Source organism: Chanodichthys erythropterus, chromosome 8, assembly GCF_024489055.1.
Source record: "Chanodichthys erythropterus isolate Z2021 chromosome 8, ASM2448905v1, whole genome shotgun sequence".
Lineage (NCBI taxonomy): Eukaryota > Metazoa > Chordata > Actinopteri > Cypriniformes > Xenocyprididae > Chanodichthys > Chanodichthys erythropterus.
The window spans coordinates 32973246-32992349 of NC_090228.1; positions in this window are offsets into that span (position 1 = coordinate 32973246).

A 19104-nucleotide genomic window follows, 5' to 3' on the forward strand; every position below is an offset into this window, starting at 1 on the left:
CATTGTTTACAAGCAGTTTTAATGACGTCTTTCCATCATTGAAACACTTTAAGGTTGTTTGTGAAGCTGTTTGTATCTAAACATGACAACTCTCTCTAGACGCGAACACAGATTCGAATGTTGTGATTTTATTTTTGTCAAAGGTTTAAAACGGGAATCGTTGTCAGTTAGGAAATGGATCATATGAGTGATGAAATCGAGAACGCAATCTTTTAAAGACTAATTGTGCAGCTTTATGCACCTCTCTCTCCCTGCATTGATATATATGAGTAGCGCGAGGGCACTCATTGTTATAATATTCATTAAGGGAGGATACGATCCTCACACTTTGATCTAGATAAGAACTGGTTCTCGATTCCCAACCCTAGTCACCACTTCCCTCCGTTATGCTCCACTGGCCTGAAAAAATTCACAATCTTCAAAATTCACAAGTGGATGTTGTGGAGGAATATAAGTACCCGGGGAAAGATTTTTGATAAGTTCAAGTTTGAACAAAATTCTGATGCAATTATTAAAAAGTCACACCAGATACTGTTTGTGCTGAGAAAGCTTAATTCTTTCAATGTACAGAGTGGTATCCTCAGGTCATTTTACAATTCTTTGTCTCTTTCTTTTATCTGTTGGTTTTCATTACTGTCTACAAAGAACAAAAAACGTTTGCAAGGTATTGTTAATATATGTTCAAAAATCATGTGAGTTCCTTTACAAAGTCTTACATATTACTACGAACAGCAAGTGTTAAGGATGGCGCACAAAATGATAGGAGATTGGACTTAAGTGGATGCAACGTTTAATTTAATTTACTTTTGTGCCTGAAGCAATTTGCTTATGTAATAAATTTAGATGATTTTTATTGTTTTCTAATGTATTTTGTGTATTTTAATGTAAATGTATGGAAGTAATTTAATGCCAAATGTTTTTGAATTAAAAAGCTTAATAATTGAAAAAAATATGAATTGCATTAACCATGCTTGCATTTTAATGCATTTAATTTTTAAGTCTTGCATTAAATTCAACATGGTTGTATATTTAAGCAATGAATATTTCAGTTCAAAAAAATTCAAGAATCCTATTCACCTTTCATATTTCACTTCCAAAATATTCAAACTGTTTAAAAATACAACCTATAATATTCAACAGGCAATTTTCGGTCCATTTTATTTCGCTTTGCAAATTCGCTTCCACAAATTCAGTGGTTCAAATTCGACAGTAAATTCAACCTTTCACATCCGGGAACAGCAGGAAAATCAGTAGATTACCGAGCACAATCTCATCTGCAGTAAGTCGTCTTCGCCAGCAGGAGGTGCAAGCACGTCTTGACAAGCACCAAGCAATAGAGACGAGAGGCCTTCATAACACGTCATTTGCCATAATGGACCGAGCGGTGAGTAAAAGTTATGATTTTATTGGTCATTATACTGTATTTATATGCGTAAAAGGTTGATTAAGACCCAAATCATTGTTTACTCAAGTGTCTAAGTGATTCCTCTTTACCCCGAGTACAACAACACTTTTTTTACTGTAAAGGTGATATAATGTGATAAATATAAATCCAGAATTCTCTTGCCTTTGGTTTTTATATACATTTTTAGTAAAACCACTGTAATATGCTGAAACAGAGAGTATATTATTTGGTTATGTCACTATTACAGGATACTAAATAGCACCATTTTTATATAGCACCATTAAATACAACCCAATCGCAATTATAAAATAAATAAATATAAATAAATAGGACTTGTCTCTGCTATGACCAGGGCTTTGTTTCTCAAAAGCATCGTAGGCCTAAGTTGATCGTAGAACCATTGTCAACACTCAAGATGCTTTAACGATGTGTTTAAAATAATCATTATTTAAAAGTGTGTTTATTAAGTGCAGTGTTTGTTCATTGTAGGATATTATTTTACTTTCATGTATCTGGCCAGCAATACGGAGGTATTTAACATGTCATTTTATATAATTCCCTTTAGCAATTGCTTTTGGATTATGTTTTGGAAAGAGTAGTTCACGCTTGGAAAATGCCTGCCCCTCAACATGGACTACCTGGAGTTTATCTGCTCTCAAGAATTGGTCTTTTTAAGTGCTGTGTCCAATTTAGTTACCATCCCACCTGGTATTTTTGAGGGCATCACAGAACTGCTCAGACTAGTTCGACTAAACTTGTCAGACGGGGAGACGTGCACTTCGACTATTCTGCAGGAGTCAGGGTCGATGGGACAGCCACGTCTTCTAATCTCCCCGAATTATATCACCAATCTCCTGGACATGAAATTTCTGCTCCAACCATTGCTCGCATCATTGGAGTAAGTACACGCACAGTATTCAGATTAATGGCTGAATGTAACCTCTCCATTCGGGCACGATATAGCACTCTCACGGACGAAGAGTTAGATGATTGTGTGACAGATGTAAAACAACACATGCCTCAGTGTGGATACAGAATGATGAGAGCAGCTTTTTTCAGAGGAAGTGTGCAGAAAGCAGTGGGAGAGTCTGGGACACATAAAGGAGCGGGAGAGCCCCTCTCATCTTCGCGTCTGTTGTGAAGGGTTTTTCACGCGCGAATGAAGCGAGTAAACTCAAAATGTTCAAGCGTCCAACTACGATTTATTCGTGCAAGTCGCGTCTGGTGTGAACGCAGCATAAGGCACGAAAGCAACGTTTGCGTTTATATTTGGGTTTTTTTTAGCGGATACTCTTTACACGTGTACATGTAAACAACAAAATTTGCTGCAGCGTTTGTTTCCTTAACTTTCAGTGTCTAGTAGCCTACAACTTGCTGCCATACTGGATTTGTCCTCTTTTACGTCATACTCCGGGATTCCTCCTATTTAAGGCACATGCACATCAAAATCTATTATAACGCTTTGTAGTCTGGCCACAGATTACGTGTAATTAAGTATAAATTAATACTTTTCAGACAAAGTAAACATTATGATTTTATTTATTTGTTTGCAAAACTACATTTAGGCTTGATTTCACAGATTAAGTCAGAATTAGGCCTCAGTTCAATTTAAGCAGCTTTTATAAATGTGACTTAAAAAGATCAAACATTACTGTTGTGAATCTTAAGACAAAACAGTGGCACTGACATATGTTAAGATATTCAAGTGCAAGTTGCTTTCAGTTTAAACAGCTCAAATATTTATTTTAGTCTAGGAATAGATTAAGCCTTGTCTGTGAAACTGGGGCTTATGTCTATGAATTTTACATAAATTAATTTAATATTTCTGAGTAATTAGTTGCAATCTCTGTGCTTAGGGTACGAGGAGATGAGGGTGTCGAAAATGTGGACGTGGCTCGCCTGATGTTCACAGTTCGTGGGACAGAAAGGGGAAGTTTTATTTCAGGAAAGAGCGTCCACAATCAGCGGTGAGTTAAAATTGTGTTTTGTTGAAAATCAATTTATTTTATTTTTTTTTTATGATTTATCAACTTGTACATAACATATGCCTAAAAATGTTAGATTCAATTGACATATAACTTTTCATTTCAGTATTGAGAGGTTGTGGAGAGACGTCTGGTCATCAGTGACAAATGTCTACTACGATGTTCTACATGCTTTGGAAGAAGGTGGCCACCTTGATATTTCTGACCTTACTCATCTGTTCTGTTGCCACTATGTATTTCTCCCACGGCTTCAAGATGATCTCAACCTTTTCCGAAACACCTGGGACAATCACCCAATACGCACAGAGGGTAATATGACTCCTAACCAGCTGTGGGTGATGGGAAGTGTCCGCAATGCTGTACCTGAGCCTGACATAGAGGTATGTTTGTGGATTTTTACAGTAAAGAAAAACAAAAACAAAACAAAAAAACAACTTTGAATAATCACACTGTATTTAATACAAGATATTCAATACAGTTTTTATACTGTATTGATGCAACTTATTCTATGTTGATGCAGAAACTTGGGAAAATGAGATCCAGGCAGTAGATAAAGTTGATGGAAAATTATATATTCATTACAATTAAATTTAGCCTCACACGCAAACTTTAATCAATAATGAAAATACTTAATAAAACCAAAAGGTAAAATAACAACTATAAAGAAGCAGTCACTAGTTAATAATAAAAGTTAGAGTATTATAAAATTTAGAGTATTGTATCTAATAGATGAAGATCAAAAAGAGCAATAATTAAGAACTTTGCAGATAAGAGACAAGAAGCAGAAGCCAAGGAGAGCAAAGGAGGGAAAAAGCTGAATTATCAATGACTTGATCAGCTTTATACCATGAGCATATAGGGAAATTTACATCCCACTCAAATTGATGTTTTTGTTCTAAAAGAAAAGGTTCATTTCACTCATTACGTCATCTACTGGTCCAGTGTCAAAAATAGAGAAAAAAGTTCTTTTGACCCCCTTTGGGGAATTTTGCAAATTTTACCCTTTTAAATGTCATCAGGAAAAATAACAGACATATTTTGATCAGATTCAAATTCAAATGGTTAATTCTGCTGGTGTCCAATGTCTAACCACAAACGTGTCAGCGTGACCCGTCACATTGGAACACTTGAAGAACAATTGAACATAGCAATCATACTCTTAAAAGCAGAACTAAGTAACTTTTTTTACCTTCATAAATAGTTTTCTAAGTCCTTACGATGGTTAATTGACTTGTAGTGGTGTGTTTGAGGCGAGCACTAACCCCCTCTGGCACGTCTACGCCAGAATACAGCACTTGCAACTTGAGCTGCATCGACCCGACACAATGAATGAATGAAAGCATTTATTGTCATTGCATTTGTATACAACGAGATTAGGAGCACTACTCCTGACTGGTGTAGACAAACAATATACAAATATTCTATATAAACAATAATTATCCACTTACACCTCTTAGTGATTTACTATCAGACATTGCACATTGGACATACTGCACATCTTACAGAAGCAGCAGTATAGACAGATTTAAAGTTACAGTATAAACATAAAGCAAATAACTTGACTGGAATATCTTTAGTCCATATTTGAATTTAATGTCCGGATTGCAGCTGGAAAGAAACTGTCCTTAAATCTTGTGGTCCTAGCTCTCAAGGACCTGTACCTAAACAGATGATGCCCTGGGTGAGTTATGTCCCCAATGATACTGTTTGCTTTTGAAAGAACGTGAGAGTAGGCAATACTTTCCAGGGAGAGAAATGAACGGCCAGTGATTTTATGGGCTATATTGATTATCCTTTGAAGGGCTATCTTGTCTGCTGCAGTGCAACTGGAATACCACACTGTAATGCAGTACATTAACACACTTTCAATGGTGGAGCAGTAAAAGGACACTAATAATTTACGGTCTAGGTTGTTTTTCCTGAGCACCCTCAAAAAGTGCAGCCGTTGCTGTGCCTTCTTAATTAACTCCAAGGTGTTAGCAGACCACGAGAGTTTATTCGAAATTTGAACTCCTAGGAACTTAAAGGTGTGGACCTTCTCCACACAATCCCCATTGATGTAAAGTGGGGTTGGTTCGCCCCTGCTTTTCCTGAAATCAAAAATAAGCTCTTTTGTCTTCGAAATGTTCAAGGACAGGTTATTTTTAGAACACCATATCACCAGTTTCTGAACTTCATCTCTGTAGGCTGATTCGTCTTCACCAGAGATAAGTCCAATCACTGTGGTGTCATTAGCAAATTTAATTATTTTATTGGACGAATGAATAGGATTACAGTCCACTGTGTACAGGGCGTACAGTAAAGGGCTCAGTACACACCCTTGTGGAGAGCCGGTGCTGAGCGTAATGATGGATGAGAGGTGAGAGCCAATCTTCACCGTTTGTGGGCGATTTGTCAGAAAATCCTTGATCCAGTAGCAGATGGAGAGGGGGAAGCCCAATTTAGTCCGTTTATTGACTAAAATATCTGGAACCATTGTATTGAATGCTGAGCTGTAATCTATGAAGAGCATTCTTACATAGGTCCCCTGCTGCTCAAGATGGCTAAGTGCAGTGTAAAGTGCTACGTTGATAGCATCCTCTGTAGACCGGTTTGGTCTATATGCAAACTGGTATGAGTCAAGGGTGGAGGAAAGACTGGATTTGATGTGCTGTGAGACCAGTTTCTCAAAGCACTTCATGATAATTGGTGTTAATGCAATTGGTCTGTAGTCATTCAGGTTATTTGTGGATGCTTTTTTAGGAACAGGAATGATGATTGCCGATTTTAAACATGGTGGGACGATGGCAGATGTCAATGAAAGGTTAAAGATCTTTGTAAAGACCCTACCAAGTTGATTGGCACAGGCTCTGAGTACAAAGCATTGGTCGTAAGTGCAGTAACAGCATCTAATAAAAGTGTACATCACTGTGTAACAAATGTAACATGTACATATGTCTGAAAATTACACATGGCCAAAACCATACTTGCAAGTGCCAATGCACATCATCAAGTCCTTTGTGAAGGACTGGAAATTGTTGTAGTGCCCTGGTAGTCGGAGAACACAGAAGCAGGTGGAGGATTTTGGGAGATCACTTTTCACAATTTCCACAGTCATATTTGCCTCCATCCACTCCCATCCGACCCAGAACTTCAGAAGGTTTTTTAAGTCCTTGCTGGATGCTGAAATAACGGATGTTATAATTCTCTTATCGTTTACTCACTCTTTCAGAAAATCAAACTGTTGTGATATTTGTGATAAGATCTATATAATGGAATTTCAGAGGGTCTAAAGATGTAAGTTTCAAAACAGGACACAAAAAATTGGGTAACACTTTATAGTAAATGTAATAAAACCTAAATAAACATTATATAAAGATGAAATCATGAACTCACATAGCTAGAAATATGAGATGTGCTTATTAAAGGGATAGTTCACCCCTAAATTCAAACTGTTCATCATATAAAGCGACCAAGCCCCTTGAACTAAACCGCTTTATTCCTATGGATTAGTTTTACGATCTCTATAAACTTTTTGAAGCATCTAATTGGTAGTTAAATAGATGTCAGCAGAGGGACAGAAATCTTTCAGATTTCATCAAAAAGATCTTCATTTGTGTTTACAATATGAACTACAGTGTTATGGGTTTGGAACGACATAAGGGTAATTAATGACAGAATTTAAATTTTTGGGTGAACTAAAACTAAATAATGATCTATTAATAAATCAACATGTAATGTTTCATAAGTTTATTAGTTAATGTAAATTAAAATGCTAACATGTCATTAAACTTCCAATTCATACACTCTAAAAAATGCTGGGTTAAAAACAACCCAAGTTGGGTTGAAAATGGACAAACCCAGCAATTGGGTTAAATAATTAAACAATAGTTGAGTTAAAACTACCCAGCAGGTTGGGCAAACATTTAACACAACCGCTGGGTTTGTCCATTTTCAACCCAACTTGGGTTGTTTTTAACCCAGCATTTTTTAGAGTGTATGATTAGCACTTCTTGTAAATCTACAAATGTAATTAAACTCTAGTTCATATATTACCTAATGCACTTTTTTACACTTACAAATGTACAAATGCAAAAAGGTATTTTTATAGCTATGAGTGATGTGGATGTTCAAGAGAAAAATTGAAGAATATAAGAACGACGGGTCACACTTTATATTAGGTGTCTTAAACTACTTGTGAACTTGCGTTGTTGGGGAAAAACAGTTTAGGACCCTTGAAACCAGATATGTTGAATAAAGACCCGGAGTCAAAGTTTTTAAAAAAAAAAATAAATTGAAGAAATATTTAATGAAGAATAGTTTGCAGTTTCATCAGCAGAAGCCAGCTTCAAGTTTCACAAGGGGTTCGTAGGCCGCTCTGCGTACATTCACATTTCCACAATAATTATACTCTAACAGAGTCAACCAACTACGTCATTACTTCAGGTTGGATGATTCTGATTGGCTAAGAAAAATAGACAAGATTAGAAATTTTCCACACGTGGACAGATAGTAAGAAGCATATCTCCCTTCTTCACGGTGATGATGAGGGGGACCCTAGATTTAGGTACCGGATGTCCTTTTGGGGTCATGATGTGGCATCTGCTGGTCTCAAGCAAAATGCCAGTTGTCCAGTACAAAGGGACCTGCACAAAACACTTAGCGCACATACACAGATACACATGATTCACAGCTTCTTCAAGGCTGAAGTTGATCTGAGCTCTGCTCTGAGCAGGAATCTTTCCCCAAAACATACTGATAACATGTTCTTTTCTCTCAGTGAGAGGTACAGAGGAAAATAAATGCTTTAAGATACATTGAAGAAGTCATTCAAAGAATTTAACAGAAATATAAATGTTGATTAATAACTTAAAAGATATATATTGAAGCGGCAGTGGATTCCAGAATCCACCCCTTCAAAGCTGAGGCATGACATATGAAGAAACATATAGGAAATGAATCAGTCATCTATACACACATTAACATGTATCCTTATCTAGTTACTCGTTCAATCTTTTAACTCTTTCCTCGCCAAAGTTTTGTTAAAAAATGTTCCTAGCCACTGCCAGCAAAGACTACATTCAGATCAGATTCAGAACAATGCTAAAAACACAGATGGAGTAGATCAAGTCCATCAACACCCCTAATGCTTCACAGTCCCAGAGCTCGTCCTGGGTCCAGTAACTTACTTATCCAGTGAACATCAGTGAGACAGTGGGAACAGATGTATATGTGTATTGAATGCAGGAACCAGTACGGGCTGGAATCGAACCCGGTTGCCCGGATCGCTGTCACACAAGAACGCTGGTTTTACCTGTTGTGCCACCAAACAGATATGGACCACGCAAAACTGGGGTTACTTTGTGTTCTCTCTATACTGTTACAAGTACAGCTATAAGCGCAGACATTATTAATGACAACTATTGATGACAGCACACGTTGAGTGTGCCACATACACCTTTAACATAGAAAGGGATAAACCTGGAGAGAAATGATCTTGCATAAACTCCAGCACTGTACCAACCGGGCAGTTAACGGGTCTAACACCATGAAAAGGACAATCTCAATTTATCCTAAAGTTTCCTTGTGGAGGAAGCTCTGGAGTAAAGATTGGTCTCAATAACCTCAGTTGAAAGACCAGCTTCCATAACTCTGGGTGGGCGTGAAATTTTGTGCCCCCCTCTTGTGATAGAAGGTTCCTCGTGATCGGATCCAAGTGGAGCCATCGAGGACGGATATCTGGTCCGAGAACCAAACTCGATTTGGCCAAAGAGGAGACAATAACAACAGATGTGCACCCTCCCGGCGAACTCTCTCCAGAAATCCCAGGAGCAGAGCGATCGGGGGGAAACTGTACAGACGTAGCTTCAGCCAAATCTGCACCATGGCATACAACCCCAGTGGAGCTGGATGCATTATTAGTGGGAACCACAGTGGTCAGTGTGTCATTTCCTGAGATGCAAATATATCCACTTCTGCTTGGTCGCACCTATTCCATATAAGATACACCATCTCCATTCACCTGGCCTCAGCTCCTGTCTTTACAGGACGTCTGCTCCCTGATTTAGGCATCCAGGGAACTTACCCTGTGCCCACAGGAGGATCTGGTGCACCAATTCATAAAGCAGTATATTGTCTGAAAAGAACATGATGACCCCTTAGATCTGGGAGAGAAAAAAAGATGATGAAAAAAGAATTGTGAAGGCTGATAATAACTGCTCCAATAAATGCAACTTTTTAACCAACAGGTATTTATCAGGCACAATATCCATATGGAATACAAAAATTGACCCTATTTAATTTGTTAGTTCCCATTCAGTCGGTCACGTTCGACGTACGTCGGACAGACCGACGAATAGGAATCTCGCTAGAGAGGCCAATCTACTTCGAGTGTAACTAAACGAGCCAATGCACATTGGCATGCAATCATATGCATCAGCTGCTCGCCTCGCAGCGCGGGTATATAATGAGCAGCAGGTGCGTTGCATCTTCAGCTTTTCGCTTCGGAGCCGAACGGTGTTGTTCCTGTTCTCTGCAAGCGAGTGTCTGCTAGAAGACGAGTCAAGCTTTTGGTTGAACTTCTCTTTTTTTTCCGAGTGCGGGCGAACAGCACAGCAGCGGGGTCGACGTCCTCTCTTTTTCTGTTTCGTTTGCCGTTTTTGAGCAAATAGCTGTTTGACAGCGTCAGAAGGCTGTTCTCACGGCCGGTACGGTGCGCTTTTGAGCGCTGAAAAGCCGTTTTTACGGCTGGTAAGAGTGAGCGCCTTCAAAGAGAGAGAAAGCACATGACAGGCTGCACACAATCCCTGTCTGTGTTGCGGTGGCCGTTCCCCTGCGTGCTTCAGCACTTCTAAAAGAGTAAAGTCCCTGAAAGAGCTTACACAAGTAGATTCGCATCTTTTTAAAGACGACATCCTACTTGTGTTTCTGGATGCGATCGTTCCTGTCCTCACTGACGGCCACGATCACCGTTTCGCATGTCTGGGCGCGTGCTGAAATGATGTTCGTGGGTGTTCATGTTTTCATATGAGAACATGATCACGTCGACACGCCGGTCGTGACTCTTCTTTCTCCGGGAAGCTTGAGTCCCCTCTGTTGTTGGCCAGCTGCCGCTTGTGTGTAAAAGCACAGCCGCGGCTCTGCCCGACACTCTGGGAGACCGCGGAGATCAGCGAGAGCAAACCTCTCGCTCCTCTGCGTGTCGTGTGCCGTCGAGCTGCCGGGCTGCAGCGCGGGTTGTCACGGCAACCCAGCGCTCGCTCGGCGCTCTAGATGCGCGGTTCCCTTGCGTAATCTCCATTGTAGCGCCCTCTCTGGTGCACCAGAAGAGGTCTACTTTGCTGATATGGCTTGGGTGACATGAGGTTGAGGGGTTCCTTCGGGGAACCAACCCCCTAGGGCCCCTCCCTCTCTAGCGCATTGCAAGCTGTGCAGTTTCTGGATTGGATTGCTGGTCCTTTTCATAGGGGAACCTAGCATTTCATTCAGAGCTCCAGCTGAGGGACAGACGTCGATTGCAGCATCGGAGAGAGTGCTGTTATGCTCTGGAAATGAGGGTGACGCTGCCCACTGTAATGGTGTGTGCTTATGCTGACTCAGATTCAGAGTTTACAGCCATGCTTTCCTGGGTCTTCCAGATGTGCATGGAAAACTTGGCAGTATGGGGGTATATTGGTGCCATAAATATGGAATGCCAAAGGTGCCAATCTGCATAAGTTTTTCCTCTCTCACTACCCTCTTGGATGGGGTGGCTGTACACAGACCACACCCACCCTGCATGTGAGGCCAAGGCACTCTTTTTGCATGAGGGTAGTTCTGTGCTGGGGTTGAGCTGCGCTTGTTGACTAACCGTGATCAAAGTCACGGCGCAGGCCCTCAGCCAGACGATGTCCACCTCCGTGGTCCAGAAGTGCCCCCTGGCTTACCTTGTGAGGTGTGAGAGATTGTCAAGCTAAATGCTTTCTCAATGCTCCCATCTTACGAGGTGGCCTTTCGGTGACACTGTCGAGGACTGAGCCCAGCGGTTCTCCTCAGTTAGTAGCGGATAGGGGAGCTTCCCATGACAAACCATTGAGTTCCTCTTGGGCTGCCCCTCAGTCTGCTCGTCGCCAAGGGTGTCGTCCCCTGCAAGAAACTCCGGCCCAGCAGGCTCTGCTGTATCCATTGCGGGGAGATGACGCCTCCCGTCTCTGCAGCTGTTTAACTGGTTGGTGAGAATCACCCCTGAGACGGGCGACCCAGAGATGGGTGGGGCTGCTCTTCCACCCCTGGAGGAGGGCCAGGTGGTAAATCCTTTATTGGGTTTGTTTCTGTTCCGCCACTGACCCAAGAGGCAGCGGTACCCAAATTTTAAAGAGCAGTTCCTCCATTTCCAGGTCTGAAGAGGGTTTGGAGAGCAGTGGGAGGAGAAAAACCTCACCACTCTCATCCCCCTCTTCTGTCGCCAGCGGACAGCAGCGAGCAGCGGGCAGCCAAAGCCTCGACTGCTCCCTCTGTCCATCCGTGGAGCCAGGTAAGTGTTGCCTAGCACACTGTGACGCCGCTTCGGGCCGCCTCACAAAGAGAGCCCCCGAGCCGCGTCCCTGTGTTCCACCTCGCTGCCCTGCTGCGGGTACACCGGTGGTCCCTTTGGTCCTGCTTGTACGGTCTCTGCGAGCCGGGTTAGCGCTCCCCAGTCCGTCTCGCTGGCTCCTTCGGACCATCAGGGTCGGCTTTGCGATTCAGTTCGCCCGGCTCCCCCCCAAGTTCAGGGACGTCCTCTTCACTACAGTGAAAGATGCCCCTGTCCTGCGGGCGGAGATCGCAGTCCTACTGGCGAAGGACGCGATAGAGCCGGTCCCTCCAGCCGATTTGAGGTCGGGGTTCTACAGCCCCTACTTCATTGTACCCAGGAAAAGCGGCGGGTTACGACCGATCTTGGACCTGCGAGTTTTGAATCGGAGCCTCCACAAGCTACCATTCAAAATGCTCACGCAGAAACGCATTTTCGAGTGCATCCGTCCCCGAGATTGGTTTGCAGCGATTGACCTGAAGGACGCGTACTTCCATGTTTCAATTCTTCCGCGACACAGGCCATTCCTGAGATTCGCGTTCGAAGGTCGAGCATATCAGTACAGAGTCCTACCCTTCGGGCTGGCCCTGTCTCCCCGCGTCTTAACGAAAGTCGTGGAGGGAGCCCTTGTTCCCATGAGAGAACGGGGTGTTCGCATTCTCAACTATCTCGACGACTGGCTCATTCTAGCACAGTCCCGGGATCAGTTGTGCAAACACAGGGATTTGGTGCTCAGACACCTCAGCCAGTTGGGGCTTCAGGTCAACTGGGAAAAGAGCAAACTCGCCCCGGTGCAGAGGATCTCTTTTCTCGGTATGGAGTTGGATTCGGTCGAGCAGATAGCACGCCTCACAGAGGAACGTGCTCGGTCAGTGTTGAACTGCCTGAATACATTCAATGGCAGGACAGCGGTCCCACTGAAGTTCTTTCAGAGGCTCCTGGGGCATATGGCGGCTGCTGCGGCTGTAACACCGCTCGGTCTGCTTCATATGAGACCGCTTCAGCACTGGCTTCACGGCCGAGTCCCGAGATGGGCGTGGCAGTGCGGCACATTCCGGGTGCCAATCACTCAGGAGTGCCGCCGAACCTTCAGTCAGTGGTCGGACCCCTTGTTTCTTCGGGCAGGAGTGCCCCTAGAACAGGTGTCCCGGCATGCTGTGGTGTTCACAGATGCTTCTGCCACCGGCTGGGGTGCCACGTAATACGGGCATGCAGTCTCAGGGGTTTGGACGGGACCCCATCTGCATTGGCACATCAATTGCCTCGAGTTGCTGGCAGTACGCCTTGCTCTGAGCCGCCTCAAAGGCCTGCTTCAGGGCAAGCATGTACTGGTCCGTATGGACAACACTGCGACCGTTGCGTACATCAACCGTCAAGGTGGTCTACGCTCCCGTCGCATGTCACAACTCGCCCGCCATCTCCTCCTGTGGAGTCGGAAGCATCTGAGGTCGCTTCGCGCCATTCATGTCTCCGGTGTGCTCAACCGTGTGGCCGACGAGCTATCACGAGCTGCGCTGCCAGGAGAGTGGCGACTCCACCCCCAGGTGGTTCAGCTGATCTGGAGAGAATTCGGAAAGGCTCAGGTAGACCTGTTTGCCTCACCAGAAACCTCCCACTGCCAGTTGTTTTACTCTCTGACCGAGGGGACACTCGGGACAGATGCACTGGCTCACAGCTGGCCCCGGGACCTGCGCAAATATGCGTTTCCCCCAGTGAGCCTACTTGCACAGACCCTGTGCAAAGTCAGGGAGGACGAGGAGCAGGTCTTGTTAGTTGCGCCTTACTGGCCCAACCGGACCTGGTTCCCAGAACTCTCACTCCTCGCGACAGCCCCTCCCTGGCCCATCCCTCTGAGGAAAGACCTTCTTTCTCAGAGACGGGGCACTCTTTGGCACCCGCGTCCAGACCTCTGGAAACTCCATGTCTGGTCCCTTGGACGGGATGCGGAGGTTCTAGGTGACTTACCCCCTGAGGTACTTAACACCATCACTTCGGCACGTGCACTGTCTACGAGATGTGCTTACGCCTCCAAAGTGGAACCTGTTCGTCGAGTGGTGCTCTTCTCGCCGGGAAGACCCCCGAAGATGCTCGATCAGAGTCGTGCTTTCCTTCTTGCAGTAGGGTTGGAGCGTAGGCTGTCCCCCCTCCACCCTCAAAAGTCCATACTGCTGCTATATCCGCTTACCACGACCACTTAGATGGCAAATCTGTTGGTCAGCACGACCTGGTCATCAGGTTCCTTAGGGGGGGCGAGACGGTTAAATCCTTCTCATCCCCTCTCCATACCCTCTTGGGACCTCACTCTGGTGCTGAGAGCACTTCAGATTGCTCCCTTTGAGCCTTTGCTGTCAGCAGACTTAAAGATTCTGTCTATGAAGACTTTGCTGCTGGTGGCATTGGCCTCCGTCAAGAGGGTAGGGGACCTGCAGTCATTTTCGGTCGACGAATCGTGCCTGGAGTTCGGGCCGGGTGATAGCCACGTGGTACTAAGACCCCGGCCTGGCTATGTGCCCAAGGTTCCTACCACTCCCTTCAGGGACCAGGTGGTGAGCCTGCAAGCGCTGCCCTCGGAGGAGGCAGACCCAGCCCTGGCTTTACTCTGTCCAGTCCGCGCTTTGCGACTGTACATAGACAGAACCTAAAGCCTCAGGACCTCAGACCAGCTCTTGTCTGTTATGGAGGCCAGCAGAAGGGAAAGGCTGTCTCCAAGCAGAGGTTGGCCCACTGGATAGTGGATGCCATCGCCCTGGCTTACCAAGCTCAGGGTGTGCCCTGCCCGCTCAGGTTGCATGCTCACTCCACGAGAGGTGTCGCATCCTCCTGGGCGCTGGCTCGTGGCGCCTCGCTGACAGACATTTGTAGAGCTGCGGGCTGGGCGACACCTAACACGTTCGCTAGATACTATAGCCTTCGTGTCGAGCCGGTCTCCTCCCATGTTCTCGCCACAGGTCAGAGGCACGGAGAGGCCCCGGCTTAGTGTCGGCTTGCTGCGCTACATGCGCTTCTTTTCTCCAGAGAGTCCCTACAAGGCAGACCCTGTCGAGTCCTCCGATATCCCTTCGGCAGCCGACGTGGCGGAGCGTCTGGCGCCAGGCCTATACTCCGTTGTATCCTTGAGAACCGGGTTTAGGCTGGGTTCCATATGTGTGACCCTACGGGGATCCCATATGGTTGGTTCCACGGTTGCTCCTAAACGAAGCCCGTGTCTTTCCCTCTGGGAGAACCTACCCTTCATCGGGTTGGAGTCACCCCAGCTCTTCCATATGTAGCACAGCCCTTCAGGGTTAGTCCATATGTACTTCTCCACATAACTCCTTCGGGGAAGGATGTGGCTTCCGCAGCGTTCCTTCCCAGCGAAGGGTACGCTTTCCCAGTGTTATCCAATAGTCTCACTGAATGGGTTTTGGGGAACAGCAGTGATCGACTCTCTCTGTGTTAGCCCTGTCCCACCATCCTCAGGCAAGGGGGTTCAGGTGGCTTACAACAGAGCGCTGGAAGGGGGCAGCTCCTGTGGCGCTTTGGTAGGGATTCCTATTCGTCGGTCTGTCCGACGTACGTCGAACGTGACCGACTGAATGGGAACGTCTCGGTTACAAAGGTAACCCTCGTTCCCTGAAGGAGGGAACGGAGACGTACGTCCCGTCGCCACAGTCGCTGTACCCCGCTGATGCTGCCGCCTATCCGGTTCGGCTCCTCAGCGAAAACCTGAAGATGCAACGCACCTGCTGCTCATTATATACCCGCGCTGCGAGGCGAGCAGCTGATGCATATGATTGCATGCCAATGTGCATTGGCTCGTTTAGTTACACTCGAAGTAGATTGGCCTCTCTAGCGAGATTCCTATTCGTCGGTCTGTCCGACGTACGTCTCCGTTCCCTCCTTCAGGGAACGAGGGTTACCTTTGTAACCGAGACGTTCATATTACTAGTCTTGTGGTGAACAATTAATCTGTACAAGTTAATACACACACACGCACAAAAAAAAAAGCTTTTCGTGGTAATCTTTAATCAAAATCTGAAAAGTTACATCCGGTCTGGAATCCATCTTCATGTATATGCCAGAAGAGCTTTATTTTAGCAAATATTTAGTAAATGACTTTGGGGGGATGAAGTACAGATGCCTTTTTTACTTTCTATGTTACCTAGAGTAGAGTATCATATACACTGTGTCAGAATGATGATTTATTACCCTAATTTATTGCTTAATTTATGACCCAAATTTCTGTGTGTTTTCAGTCAAGCTGGTTGGACAGTGGATGTCAAATATGTTTTATGAGGGCTGTGAGCCTTGATTGGCAGGTCAGTGGTTGTCAATGCTTGTTTTTTTATGGCTGAATTTATGCCTGTTGTCCCCTGATTGGCAGGTCAAGAGTGTCAATGAGATATAGAGTGAGTTGGATTTATAGTTAGATATATGGGTAAATTTATGGTGGTTGTATCTCAGCCCCAGATTTGGCATTTTTATGACATTTTGGTGAATCCTGGTCCTGTTATTTAAATAAGGTGTATTGGGTACATTTGTTGAACACAGAGGAGATTCTGCAAGTCATCTGTTACAATGGGTAGTCCAAGCACCCCTAAAACTACAAGAAAAGTGATGTGTATTTCACCAACAAGAGGCCCTGTTGAAATGGGTGAAAGTTGACTTTTGCACCAAAGAAGAGACAAAGCGTCAGTTTGACAAAGTTTCTTCATGAAGATATGAAATTTGTGAAACGTGATTTCTCAATGTCTGGTGGACGCGTCGGGCGCTATGTGTTTGACAAAGTGATGCGGGTTGTAAAACTCTACGCTGTGGATGTTGGAGATGAATTTACATCACAGGAGCCGTGTCTGATTTTCCCTGCGAAAGACTGGTTTATTTTTTTCAATTACGTTTGGAGAGATCTGAATGACTGTGGCGACGAACCGTTGTACATCGCAGAGTGGGATGGTGTGAGTCCTGACACGAGATTTCGCGTGGTCGGTGATCATAGTAAAAAACTACCAGACGATTGTGTCTATATATTTTGCTCCAACGAAAAGACAAAACTCTGCGAACGTGTATGGCCTATCCCTGAGACTGAGCATTACGTGTGCTATGACATGAAATTTTTGTTTCAGTGGAAAGATATTTGTCTCTTTGACAATCTTTTTACCTGTATTAACAAGATGTTCAGATGGTGTGATATGTACGATCGCTACAACAGTGTAAAGGTGAAATTGTTTCATCCTGAGCAGGGCGTTACCAGCCAAAAAGACCGCCTCTTAAGTCCGCCCACTTACTACAAACATTAAAACATCTGCAAGATTGGTACACTCACTACATTCATTCACCATGTCTCAAGAAACTGCATCTAACTACTGCTACACCAGTACCTCTGAGACTGGACCAGCTATGCCTGACGATAACGCTATGCCATTTGAACCCCACCCACAAAGTTATGACATAACAATGTCTAATGACAGTGCTATATCGCAGGAGTCCCACCCACAAACTTATGACAACAGCTGGCTGGATAAATTTTGCATGGATCTGGGATATCACAACCTGACTTTCCTTACAACACCGTACGGGAACACAGGAGCAGTAGCTGGAGCTGCAGCCTATGGTGGGGTTGACGACACAGACGGAATTATTCGGTCTGATGGGTTCAGAATCATAAAAGCAACTGTTGTGGTCCTCCTGGAACATCTCATCAACAAAAAGCTAAAACAGATTTGCTTGGGTTGTGAGGTGGAGCACCCGAGTCAGATTAGACATTCCTGTTTGTTTGAACCTGATGCCTATTTCTTTGACACATACTTTGAGGAGCTGCCTCATAATCTAATTAAACCAGGACTCAAACACATCATAGCTCAGGCACTGAACTGGTGTGGTTTAAGAATTCATCCCCAAAGGATCCAGGGGTCAGGGGATACTATTTTGCACGAACTGCGTGACAAAGTTTACATTGTGGAAAAACTTTGTGAAGTCAGAGAGAAAGTTGTGGATGTCAGCAGCGAACAAATTGTCTATGACGCCGTGGACAACTGGAAGGGGTCCGCACAAGTTGTCTGACTGTGATACTGAAATGGGGAATACATGTTGTGCAATGGGGCTGGCAAAATGTTTACTTAAACGCCGTATTAGATGCGAGTTGACAAACTTGTTGTATAAGATCATTAATGACTGTGTTGATGTGCCTGTTGCTGTAAATGGATGTGATGTAGACCCCAAACGTTTAACAAATCTCAAGAACCAAATGTCTGGTGTAAGAGGCATGTCTAATGAGTGGACTGATATAATGCATATGTGTATTAATAAAGGTGAGCCAATTTGTGCAACAATTAGAAAAATACTAAACCTGGTCACTGAATGTGGGAGCTGTATTAGAATTGCTGACATATTGTGTTTGTGTACATATGTGATTGATTTGTGTGTAATCACTGTGTCAAAAAAAGACCAAACTAATGTATGTGAAATTGTTGAAACTTTAATTGAATACATTCTTGAGAAAAACTTTGTGATGTGTATAAGATTTTTACAGTACCTGGATGATGTATGAGATTATTGTACTCTCTTTTACTGAAAATAAAAAGCCAGAACATGTATATTATCTGAGTTATTCTTTTGTGGAGACTGAACCAACAATATGTCCGAAGAAGAAATAAAAAATATTTATTACACACCTTCTAACCCTGGTTCTTTAGGGGGTAAAAAACGTTTAAAAGATGGTGTTTTAAAAGAAACAGGTGTTCGTTTATCCGACAAACAAGTGTCGGACTGGCTCGCTGGTGAAGATGCTTACACGCTGCACAGAACAGCGCCTGTGAAATACAAAAGGAATCGTGTCTTTGTCTTCGGCATTGATTTTCAATTTCAGGCGGATCTTGTTGATATGTCAGCATATTCCAAAGAAAATGACAACAATCATTTTCTCTTGACATGTATCGACCTGTTTAGTAAATATGCATGGACGCGTGTTTTAAAAAACAAGAGCAGGCATGAAGTGACTAAAGCTTTTGAATCCATATTGAATGATGGACGAAAACCATTGCGATTACAGACCGATAAAGGGAAGGAATTCCACAATAAACACTTTCAAAATCTAATGAAAAAATATAACATTATACATTTTACACCTGCCACTGAATTGAAGGCACGTGTTGTTGAGAGGTTTAATAGAACGTTAAAGGGTAGAATGTGGCGGTATTTAACAGCTA